General features: G+C 33.3%; 1 pseudogene; it reads left to right on the top strand.

Annotated features, from left to right (window-relative positions):
* Window positions 1–6,211: 6,211 nt before the first annotated feature.
* LOC120583416 (uncharacterized) lies at window positions 6,212–6,330 on the top strand (annotated as a pseudogene).
* The last annotated feature ends 6,518 nt before the right edge of the window (window positions 6,331–12,848 follow it).

Raw genomic sequence — 12,848 nt, 5'->3', positions numbered from 1 at the left:
AATTTTACATCCAGAGAAGTATAGTAAAGTTCAGGTAAATGTTCTTTACATCTTAAAAAAAAATGGAACAACTTTTCATTGACTTTTCTTATAAATCATAAGTCAAGTCTCACTTTCAAGAAACATCTACTCTTCTGCAAATTTCTCAGTGTATCAGGGGATTAGAGGGTATTTAGAAGTTGTAGCATCGCACATTGCTAGATAACTTATATTTGTTATTTCATTTAATTCTCACAGATCTCACAAGATAGTGCAGAAGCTAAGAATCCAACTACTGGAATCAGACTGCTTGAGATCGGATCCTAGTGACTTCACTTGCTAGCTTCGTGACCTTGGACAGGCTATTTAATCCTTATGGCTCAATTTCATCATCTGTAAAATGGGGCAATAATGTGTACCTCTCAAATTTGTTATAAAGAATAACTGAGTTAAAGTATGTAAAATACTAAAGAGCATGCCTGGACCATGGTAAGCATTCCATAAGCATTATCTATTGTGTTGCTGCTGCTGCTTTTCATAACTGGGAAATGGAGGCTCTGGAAATCTCAGTAACCCTCTCACAGCCCCAAAACTGAAATGTCGTAAAGCTAGATTCAAATGCTGGTATGTTTAACTTTGACTCCACAGCTTTTTGTACTGCATCTTGACTCCTCTAACACTTGTGTTGTTACTGACATGTACATATAATTTTCTTAATATGCAATTGTCATCTGGGTGAAATCGAGACTTTCAGTATTTTTCATAAGTACCATAGGATCCTCACACAGGGTTTGACACCCAGTGGGAGCTCGATATATAGCGCTAATTTATTCATAGGTATCTTGCAGAGAATTGTCCTCAGGGTTGATGCTAGAAAAGACACCAATGCTATAAGACCCCCTTGAAAAAGCACATCCTCACCTGGGAGGGTGGGGCACATAAGCCCTCTTTATTAGCTTTCTCTTATAAATATCATACCACAAAACAGTTTATCAGATCAATTGTTTGTTAAGTTAGGGAAATTGAAAGGGCATAGAAAATCAGATTAACAAGGCTTAGAAAATGAAGAAAAATTTATTGGTTCATATCATATTAAAAGGATGGGAACACTCAAATTTCAGGGGTGGTTTATTAAAGCAATTTACTGATAGTGTCAAGGATTGTTTTTGTTGTAATTTTTTTCCATCGGAACACTTAACAGGGCAAGGCTAGAAAAGATCTGGCAGTTTTATGTGAATGGGGACTACAGTAGTCACCAGTTCTGGTGAAAGATGGTGCAGAGATAAGGAATGGTTTACAAATGGGGCACCAAAAGTTCTGCTGAGAGACTCAAGATTCCTCATATGGGTGAGAATTGTTACTCTTCTATCTGTTTGCTCAGAAAAGTTGTAAATAAGTTGTAAAGAAAAACTGTTTTAGAATGCAATGGCTGGAAGAAAACACACCCATTAAAACAAGTTCGTATTTAACAAATATGGTACCATTGAACTTTCTACCTAACTTGAATTGGTAAGAATAATTTTGAAAAATTTCAACTGAAGAATTCAAGTTTATCTTGGTCTATAGTCAATCAATGATTAATTACTTAACTGACAAGTTGCATTGGCATAAAACTGCATGAAAAATGATGTTTTACAAGTAGAAAGAATTCTCCAGAATTATAAGATGCATATTCAATGGGGGACAGAATACACACACCATAAACACCAAACACAGCATAAACATAAAAACCAGAAATTCAACAAACTGAAGTATTCGTGCATTTGCCAAAGAAACTAATTATACTGATATATAGTGTCTATTATATAGAAAGATTTCCAGGGCAAATCGAGTTATCTAACAGATAAAATGTAGCATATTAAAAGCATTATTATAATTTCAGCTTTAAGAGGTTTTTTTATCAGAAGGAAAGGTTATTGTGTGTGTGTGTGTGTGTGTGTGTGTGTCCGCGCGCGCATGTGTGTATACCTTTAGGTGATTTATCCATTATCCAAAGTATATTTAACATGCCACAAGAGTGAGAATTGATTACGTTTCAGAGACAACATTTAATCTCCAAGTTCATGTGTTTTCACTCCCCAATATTTAGAAGAAAATTTAAAGACAAAAGCATGTCATACAATGCTTCTTGCCTGTGTGCAATTGTCAGAGGAATTCTAAAATTTAGTAGGATCTAGAACATTTTGCAGTAAATGATCCAAAAGGAGAAAAACAGATTAGTCTGATCTCTCACTGTGCTAAGCATGATAAAATTAACTGCATATCTAACCCAAGATAGCTAACAAGGGAGATGGGGAAAAAGAGTAAAAAGTTAGAAAAGAATAAAGAATTTCCACAAGAAAAAGAATAACCCTTTGTCTTTGGAAGTAGAGCTACTGCCAAAAAGAAGTCTGCTTTTGAGTGGAATCTAACTCAGAACATTGAGCCCCATCAAGTCCTTTTGTCAACACTTCAGTATTTTATATATTTTGTCTATAAACAAAAGAGAGAATGAAACATTTTAATGTTTATCCAACACTCTTCCAATATATAAGAATTAGTTTAACTTATTTTTATTTTGGAAACAATATCCTGGAAGAAAAAAAAAATGGTTAAAAAAAAGCCTAAAGCAAAACACAATTTGGTTTAAATCTATTTTCCTTTGTCTTCTGCATTCATAGATTTACAATTCTATTTTTAATAATTAGAAACTTTGTTCTATGATGCATTACTCTTGTAATTCTCATGCTCTAGTTTTTCTTTGGTTTGTATAAATCTTTCTCTCATTCAACAGAAAACAATGAAATACATTGATATTTACGAATACTAAGTGTTCAGCCAGAGAATATGAAGAGCACTGATTATGAGAGAAGTTCCACAGGGATAGCTATGTATCCCAGGCTTTCTTATGGTCATTAGCACAAACTCTCAGGATTCATTCTGGTTCTTTGGTTGCTGGAGATCTCAAGAATTGGGTATCTCAGAACACACAAAAATGAAATGAATTCCAGTCTATGTCAAACCTAGCTCAGTGCTTACTCTGAAGGAATTTAAACAAACAAACAAACAAACAAACAAACATGACTATAGATTTTATTTTAAGCAAAGTTTCAATTTTCTGTTTTACTTTATTGAGTTGAATCAGAACGATGGAGAGACTTTAAATGGAATCTCTAGAACCTGGAGGTGTTTTCTGATACAGAGTAAAATAGAAGAACTCAGGTCTGAACTAGGTCCTTATGAGCTGTCAAGCTGGTCTGGGATTGAGCGATAAGGACTCTATTTGGTCTTGTAGGTATTGAAGTGGTCTAGAAACTCTTTGTGTTTCTAATGCCCTGGGGTGTCATCATGAATGCAGCAAGGGTTGCTAGAATGACATGATGGCAGTTATACACTGAAAATGATAACGTTATTCATGTCTTTTCTGTGTGTGCGTATGTGTGTGTGTTTTTCCTGACCTGGTTAAAAATATGACAAAGTGAGTTGAGCAAACACATCATTGTGAATTAGAATACCAAATCGATATTCAATGCTTGTAATTCTCCTATCATTCAATTCTCGGCTTTGTGCCTCTCCTTTGCTTAGTTATAAGCTTTATTTAGTTAGCTGTTTACAGCTTCTTTATCTTTAAGTTTTTCATATTCAAGACAAATTGCATTTATATGTACTCATCTAATCACTAAATGTATTTTTTTTTTTTTTAAAAAAGAGAAAGCCCAAGCAGCCACATCTGAGGTAGTAACAGCAGGACAATTCAATCATTTATTTAAATGAACTAACCTAAATGTTTTATTCACAAAAAGATCAGTAAGTTATAAATCTGAGAAGTTAGCCCATGTTTATCATAATTTTAAAACCCCTTTATGCTCTGCAAAATATTTTTATCTAAACTATGGTCATGATATTTCATTTAAAGTAAAATGAAAGCTCTGAAAAATCCTCACAATTTCCCTATTTATAATCCAGAGTATTGATTAACACAAGTTCAGTTTTCCATTACAGGTTAATACAGTGATAAGATAAAGCTTCAATTTCAAGGTTGAAATAATACTGCTTAATTCTACTGTGTGTTTTCACCTTGAATATCTTGTTTTTAACTGGAGTAGTTATGCTTCAAGTAATTAAGATGCCGCAACTCTCTTTGAAGCCCCAAGAATCTAATCACTTATACAAAAAAAGGTTTTATTCCCATAAGTTAACTGCTGGCAATTGCACAAGTTTTTGAGCAACCCTACATTCCAGAGTTCTGCCATATCTCCTGAGTAAAGAATAGGATAAACTTGGCTTCTTAGTGTCATCCACAATTTCGTAAAAGAAAACTAATTCATGTTTAACTTCACCCAGATTTCAGCCCCTTTTACCAAAGCAATACATAATCAAATTATTTTTATGGATTTTTCCATAGAAAAATAAAGCTTTCTAAACATCAAGCTCTATTTTCTTTGCCAGAAAACAGTCAGGATTTGTAGCTATCCCTACTCAGACCTCCCTAACTATCCATTTATGCTTTTCTTTCAAATCCTTCAACGGACAAGTTACAAAGCAGAAATCCATGAGCAATCTTTTCTTTAACATTTTGCAATGCCTTCTTGATATTTTTATTCAACCAAATGAAGTTTTGCTATTTTATTTATTTGTGACAGAAAGTTGTATTTTAGCCTCATAAAATTTATACAATGGAAGGATTTTCACCTGTGACAAATGGATAATACCAATTAACAACTAGAAAGAACAGAGAATGATAAAAAAACAGTTGACAACTGAAGTGACATGAGAGCAAGATGGCAGTCAAATTTTATAATGCATATGAATATTTCTCACACATTCCAGAAATAACTGAGGGATACTTTGATTTAGACCTTGAAGACCATCTGACATCATGCAGGAGGGAATTGTCTAAGTCAACAGATTATGAAATATAATCTTATATCAAAACAAGTTTTGCTCTTATAATCAAGGTATATAGTATCTTTATGGTCATGCTGTGATATTTGATCTTTGGCCATAGCTTGACACAGAGAGTTTGGAAAAACTTTTGCTACTAGGATTCTACTGCTACACAGGAGATTTGTATCTGGCAGCTAAAGCAAATGGGAGAAATTCTAAAACCAAAGCATCTGCCTCATATGTCATGTGGGAGAGAAAAAATTTTTTTTTTCTCTACCCTTCTAGGCTCTTAGCTGAGACACCCTTGTAACGAAAAGACAAATTAACAGAAAAAATATAGAAGTTTAATAACCTGTATACCTCTGTACACATGGAAGATTCCCAGGAAAACAGAAAAACTCCCTGAAATGGTCCAAGCCATCACTAAAAATACCATTTCCAGCTAAAGACAAAAGAAGGTGTTGGCGGTGGGAGGAGCCAGTTATAGGAGGCTGTTGGAAAAAGCATAGTAAAGACAGGTTAAGTTGCTATGCAGACTTAGATCTTGGCTTCTCCATTGGTAGATTTTTGGAGAGTTAGTCATTTTCCTTGATACAGAGAGGAAGACACACTTACAAAAAAGATTTACATTATACACTTGATTGTTTCTTACAACAGGGTGTCTACTCTGTTTTCAGAGTTTCTCCTGTGACTGTTGTTTCTCAAAAATAGTCTAAAATAATTTTTATGGCCAAGAGGTATATTTCGGGGTGAAAAATTCTCCTTCTCTTCATTGAACATATTTAATGTTCTATTGCAATAAATACATTACCAAATACAATAATTTGTTGACCTGAAAAACACTGATGAGTTCAAAAGTAAAATAGTGTGTTTTTAATGATATTCACTCACAATAGTCCTCTGATATGTCATTACAGTGACAAGCAAAAACAAATAGTCAAGTCAAATTAAAAGCAATTTTTTTTTATAAAAATAAGATTTATAATTTCCAAGCACCTGAAAAATTATAAAATTTCCTGAAATTTTTTTATAGGTTAGCTCTGATGATCTACAATCTGAAATAGTGGACAAAAAAAGAAAGATGTTTGCAATGGAAATTCAATCTCCTTTTGGAACAAAAGGCTTTTCTGTTACCAGAATAGATGAAAATGTAATGTATTTGTTGAATGCAAATATGTGTTGATTGAGTGCATGAATGACTGAATGACTAAGTTAGATACTTTGCTTGTATTTCTATGAACATTATCTACACTATTCAGTCAAGGACATTCTATTATTCTCAAATGGGAAATCAGAACAATGTTGCCTTAAAACTTTAAGTGACTAAGCTTTCATGAAAAGACTACTTAAATAATATTATGTTTACATCTACAACCATACCACCCTGAACAAGCCCTATCCCATTTGATCTTGGAAGCTAAGCAGGGCTGGGCCTGGTTAGTACATGGATGGGAGACCACCTAGGAAGACAAGGTGCTGTAGGCGTAAAAAAATTAAAATAAAAAAAAATAATAATATTATATTGATTTAACTTGATGGAACTCAACAGAAGCCTGAGAAAGTTTTCCTGACTTCTTTAATACATAAAGAGTATTAAAGAACTAAATTTGAGAAATATTTTTATCACTTCTGTAACAATGACCTAGTTGAAAGTGAACCTCAGATTTCACTGACCCAAAATCTACTACATTTGACCTGTCATTTGACCTTTGTTCTTATATACATGGCTCAATTGCCTGCATGTTCTTCAGTGAATTTGCAGGGTAGAAAGCAAAAGAGAGACAACAACTAGCCACTAGAACACTGTCTTGGAGACTTCTAATAAATATCTTATAAAAGCAAAAGTGGCGCAAATGTAACCAAAGAGAGGAAATAGAGATTTGCTGGGAGTTTTCAAATTCTAAATATTTCAGATACCATAACAATACAAAATCTACATTTTATCAGAAGATTCGAGAAAAACAGAGGGAAAAAATCTGTATGTTCAATATTAATCTGTGCAAATGTTTGAAAATAATATTTCAAAATTTATTAGAACTATTAATTAATTACTCTCCACACTATTGATCATGGAATCATGATTGGGAGCTTGTTGGCAAGAAAGATGAGCTGGCTATCTTGAATATGGGTCTGCTTTAGATAATGATCTCCATGAGAAGTTGAAGTGGAAGTATGTAATTTACTTTAGCTATTATCTCCATGAATAGCTCTGCTTTCACACTGGAAAGTTAAAGAACAATCCTCAAATTGTTTTTCTGCATAATTAGAAATATCTGCCAGACTTGAACATCATGGCCATTAAGTTGTTGAGAGAAGATGATTGGCCAAATGTCACCTGGTTTGGAAAAGAAAGATTTACTCAAAGTGAGGGTAAAATATGCATAAAAGTTTAGCTTTTAAAATTTTGCACTGATTTCCTCTAAGCTTCAGGAAACATTATAGATATTGTATCATAAATCCTAATATACCCCTAAAACAGCTCTAGCCAAGTACAGACAGGGGAAACCTTCTTTCCTTCATTTATTATGTTGAAATTCTAATATTTCTGTCAGCTCACCAGATAACTTAGATTACAGGCACTATAGACATAATTAGATGAATCAATGGAAAAATAGATTGAGTTAAGGGTTCACCAAGTTGCATGTCTGCTATTGTCGAGGATCCATTAACCACCAGTTTTCTACTTAAGCTTTTTCATTAATCTAAAAGCCTTCACATTTTTTTGTGAATGGCTATCATTTTCCAGGCCGAAGACATCACCATTTCAATCAGAAGACAGTAAAACATTTCAGAACAACAAGAACAAGAACAATAACAATAACAACAAAACCAGTGGAGACTCCCACGTAATGGATTCCTATTTATTTTTAAAGCAATCAATAGTTGTTTGCAAGTAATTGTACAGTATAATCTGTAAGTAATTTAAGTCTATAAACACACATCTGAGTTATGAGATTGTCCTTTCAAATTAGAGGACAATTTATAGATAATCCTGAGACATCAAGTTTTGGTAAATGATCACTGTGACTTGCAAAGGTTGGCTTTATACTGTATTTTCCTTGTGAATTTTAAAGAAAGAGTAAACTTCGTTGAACTACTGAACTACTATACTGATTGAACTTAAGTACTATATTTCTATAGAAATCAATGAAGCTAATCACACAAGCATAGTTTGTTTCCCATTCAGCAGTCTTGAAAATACTTGAATATCATAATTGGTCTGCAGCTGAGCATATTCTGGTCTTCAGAGCCAAGGGAGATGAAGTATTCCTCCCAATTCACTATGCACAAGTGAATATGAAAGATTTAAATCACAGAATGTTGCTGTTGTTGTTGCTGTTAAAAAGACTACTCTTGAGATGTTTGCAAAGGGCTAAAGTCTCTTGTTCCCACTCCTAAAATGAGTGGTACTGAACACTGCAAACATGCTAATTATTTCCAAGAAAACAATGCATTTAAAACTAAAGCTTATCTTTCAGAAAAAAAAAAAAAAGAAATGTCATTTATCAGTAAAAAGAAACTTAAGAATTATAAATAATGGTTTCAGACGACATTATAAGTCAAGACATTGTGTTACACACTTAACCTAGCATGCGCTTTGATAAAAATAGTTATGAAGAAGGCATTATCATTGTCTCTATTATGTAGATGAGAAACTGAGACTCGAGCTATCTATCAAAGTGTACAGTCAGGTCTGTCAGGTTCCTATAGATTTGAGTTTATACGTGTAATACCTACTCTAAACTGACATGAAATTATCAGTTCGGCAAGTGTTTTGTTTGTAAGAGGACAGGAGAGGCATATCCTTTCTGCATTGCTGCTTATGGGCAGAGCATGTGCACAAAGTGTGGCGAGCAAAGAAGAAAACATTGATTTTAGTCAGGAGCCAGATTTCATTTATGTCTTGAATCACAGTAATCCTGCTAAATGTGAGCAAGTCTCTTAACCTTCTTTCCTTTTTTGGTTTTTAATATTTATCTTCTGTGTATGGTACAAGAATACCTAGAATATTTCTTACACTTAAAGAACAAATTAATTTAATTTAGGGTATTGATTTTGAAACATTTTCTTCTCTAACGGAGTGTCTAACACTTCTCCCTGGACAGTTTTGCAAGGACGACATCAGGACGTCCAGATTTGTGAGAAGTGGCTATTCATACATGTTTTGAGCAAAAGAGAATGGAAGCACAGTGTGATACTTCTTATAGAATGCAATGTAAGCCCTGACCTCCATAGCTCAAATCAGTGTTCCAATGATAGCTGCAAAAGATGGGATATTTGGGAGTTCCACTATACCATAGGTAAAATCAGTTTCACTTGCCGTTTGTATACTTAGGGATAGAAATGCTCTACCACTCTACTCAGGACACTGGGCTTTCCACAACTGAAGTTCAGTGAGGAACTTCACTTGAAAAATGAATTTCACATTTTTCATAGTTTATAAAACTACCATAAGGCAACTAAATTGCCCTCCTGCTTTTTTTTCTTTTGTATAACAAGTGCATGTAGTTACAAGCACAAGAAGTGTCTGTTCTAATACACTATCCGTCAATTCCTATTATCTCTACCAATCAACTCTTTCCTGACTTGCCCAAAGCTTCTAGTGGCATTTCTACCTTCCATTCACCAAGGCTCAGTAAACTAATTCATTTCTCAACACATATTCATTGAATGTCATTGTTATGTCTTCCTTCTCACTTGCCCCACAGATCCAATCAATTTCCAGGTCAGCCATGTCGAATCCTTTTTGGAACGAAATTAGATATAAATAAATTCCCAAACAGACATCGGATCACTATAACTTATTGAATCACTCTCTCCAACTATTCTGAGACCCTGTTCTTTGAATTTCTGTGTGCTGTATAAAAATAGCAATCATAAAGAAATTATTATAGTGCTTAGAAAATTCTTCTTTCTATAGTTCTCAATAAATTTCTCAGTAAATTCTTCCTCTCACCTCATTTGTCACAAACCTATGTTGACCTCTTCTATCTCTATGAACTCAGTCCAATTAAGTATGTGAGTTTTCATTAAGACATCACCGTTTTCATGAAACTTTCCTCAATTTTCCCAACTGAGGTAATTCTTTCTTCTTCTGAGTGTCATTATCTTTACTTATGAAAGCTTTGTTTTATTACTTGTAATGAATTATGCAATTGCCTACTATTGATTTATAAGGTTCTTAAGGGCAATTTTTCTACAGACTCCCAGAGATTATAGCCTACAGTATAGTAGAAATTAAATAAATATTTTAAAATTAATACTTTACATTTAACAATTCTCTTTTAAAATGGAAAATAAATCCCCACTAATATGTAAATGACTTAAAAATTATAATCATCTCAGAGGTGCTTATATTTTAAAAAAATGTAGTGGACTTTTGTTGTTTGGTTTCAAAGCATGTGTTTTCCCTCTTGTGGCAAAGGCATCTAAATTTCCTTTTGGAAATCCCAGTTCTCTATAATTATTCCTTTTGAGTGGAGCTCATTCCTACTACCTCAGTTCCAGGGGTAGAGCATAATGCTCAGATCTGGTAAATTGGGCTTTTTTATTTCTTTGGCCTTAATAATTGGGTCAGAAACAGGCATGTGACCAAATTGGAACCAATAGTACTCACTGAGGTTTTTGCTTGGGTTGCTAAAGACTCAGGTGTTCTTTACCACAGGATTCAAATCTGGGAAGATGAGAAGCTGTACTGCTACAACCATTTTCTACCGTACTAGAGAATTCATCCAAGATAACAAATGGCAAAGCAGAAAGTTGCACTGGGTCAGGTTGATGTCTATGAGCTCCTGAATCTACCCTGTCTAAAGTCACACTTATGCCTGGGTGTTTCAGTTATGTTAGCCAATAAATTCTCTTTACTGTTCAGTATATCTTAAGCCAATATATTTATTAAAGTTCATTGCAGGAAATGAAAACCACAAAATATTTTAAGCAGAAAAAAAAAATAGAAGAGTGAATTAAATGCTTACAAAATGATTGAAAAGCCCAGAGGAGTAGGCGTCTAGAATAGACTTCTAGAACACTGCAGAATTACACTGCCAGTGAATCTATAACTTTGGTTACATTCAGAGTGTGGAGTAAGATAAACTGTTAGCTTAAGAACACAATGCAGGACCAACAAATCTGGGAGCAGGAATGAGAATCGGTAAGCCTCTTACTCCAGAATCTTCTTTTGACACTATCAACACAGGTACCTGCACGATGGAATATGGTACCTGGCTGTCTATCCTGTCACAACTGCCACCCAATACCATTGGGGCTGAAAGTGATACGATAGAATGCTAATGCAGAAAAAATTTTCTTCTTCATGACCTTGCTGGTCAGCAAAAATAATAACTATTAACAGCACATGGCTTCTGCATCCTTTTTATCTTCTCATTGTATTTTTAGTGAGTCTAATTGGAAGAAGCTCTTTTTCATATAGAAACCAAGGTGCAAAAATGGGAAGTTTTTAGCTTTCAACTAAAGAGGAAGGTGCACTAGAAAGAGGCTGGGATAAAAGATGAGTGCTGATTATACAAAAGAGTTCTAAGGTTCCATTTACTTGTAATCAAAATATGCTTATTTAAAATAGAAAGATCTGCTTAACTTAGGTGAATTTCTAAGTGATGAAATTTCAAGCTATATAACCCAGTGCAAGCAGTTATGCAAAACAGAAAAAATATCAAGAATTATCTGACATTAACTTTCTAAAATATAGAATCAGGCATATCATAAGCCCTTGGACAAATATTGTTGAGAATTTTCAATGAATGAGAGTGTTCTTGTTTTTTTTCAGTGGCATCTCCTTTACTTCTAGTTATAAATTTACAATTTTTTCAAATTTTTGATTTTTCACCAAGTTTCTCAAGGCGAGAAAGGTGATGTGTAATTTAAACATTTAGTATCATTGTTAAAAGTGTTAAATCTGTTTATACCACTTGTGTCATACTTGTCCAACATAATACCCTTTAAACTTGGAAAAAAATAGACTTACAAATGACTGTCATTGTACATTAAGTATTATTATATTGAGAATGTACCATATTAAGTACAAAGGTAAGTGCAATAAAATTTTTATTAAATTTAAAAAAAATCAAACACTATAGATCCCGTATACACTTTGTAGATAGAAACACACATGCAGAGAAAAAACGTGTAAGAGAGAAAGATTGTTCAAGACATTTTTGCTCATGTAGAGACATTATCTGGTACACACACATCACAAAGAACAGAAATCACTACTAGTACAGAAATCATTACATCTATACCGGATCAAAATACTGATTACTATAAAGGTGTCATTCTGATATCTTAGTTAATTGGATGAGTTAATAATGTTTTTGAAGGTATTGAGAAAATTGGAATATTTGGTAATTGATTCAGGAAATTTCAAAAGATTTAGGACAATATCTTGTAAAGCTGTCACCCGATATATATTGGTAATTCTATATGATCTACATTTACAAATATTTCATCATTTGCAAAATAATCTAGATTTAAGAAAAACATAATTTGTATATGAAGTGTTTATAAATAACTGTAAAAATTTTGAACAAAGAGTTTGCATAAGTGAAAAATATTCAGTTGAATGCAAATAGATGACTAAAGAAATTAGTAATAATATGTCAATATGACTGAAATACAGAAAAAACCTATATGAAAATATAAACTTTCAACTAGGCGGGCACCTTGATCTCAGATTTTCCAGTTTCCAGAACTGCAAACAATAAATTTCTCTTGTTTCTAAGCAACCGCCCCCCCCCAAAAAAGAAAAAGAAAATATAAACTGCCAAATAAAATTGATATAATGCGATATTTCCTTAGTAAAATCTTAGAATTGTAATTATACAATGATGAGAAGTTATTTTCTCTACTCTCTCTGAAAATATATTTTAAAATGACTGTAATTTGTTTAATTTCTTATTCTTATGTTTTGCAGTATTACAATGTTATAAAATGAAAATGCAAACCACTTCTGTCACTTATAATCATTTTTGATTAGCAAATAGACACAA

The sequence above is a fragment of the Pteropus medius genome, unplaced genomic scaffold, assembly GCF_902729225.1.
Source record: "Pteropus medius unplaced genomic scaffold, Ma_sr-lr_union100, whole genome shotgun sequence".
In the NCBI taxonomy this organism is placed as follows: Eukaryota; Metazoa; Chordata; class Mammalia; order Chiroptera; family Pteropodidae; genus Pteropus; species Pteropus medius.
Note: the sequence above shows the minus strand (reverse complement) of the source record. Positions and strands in the feature narration are given on the sequence as shown.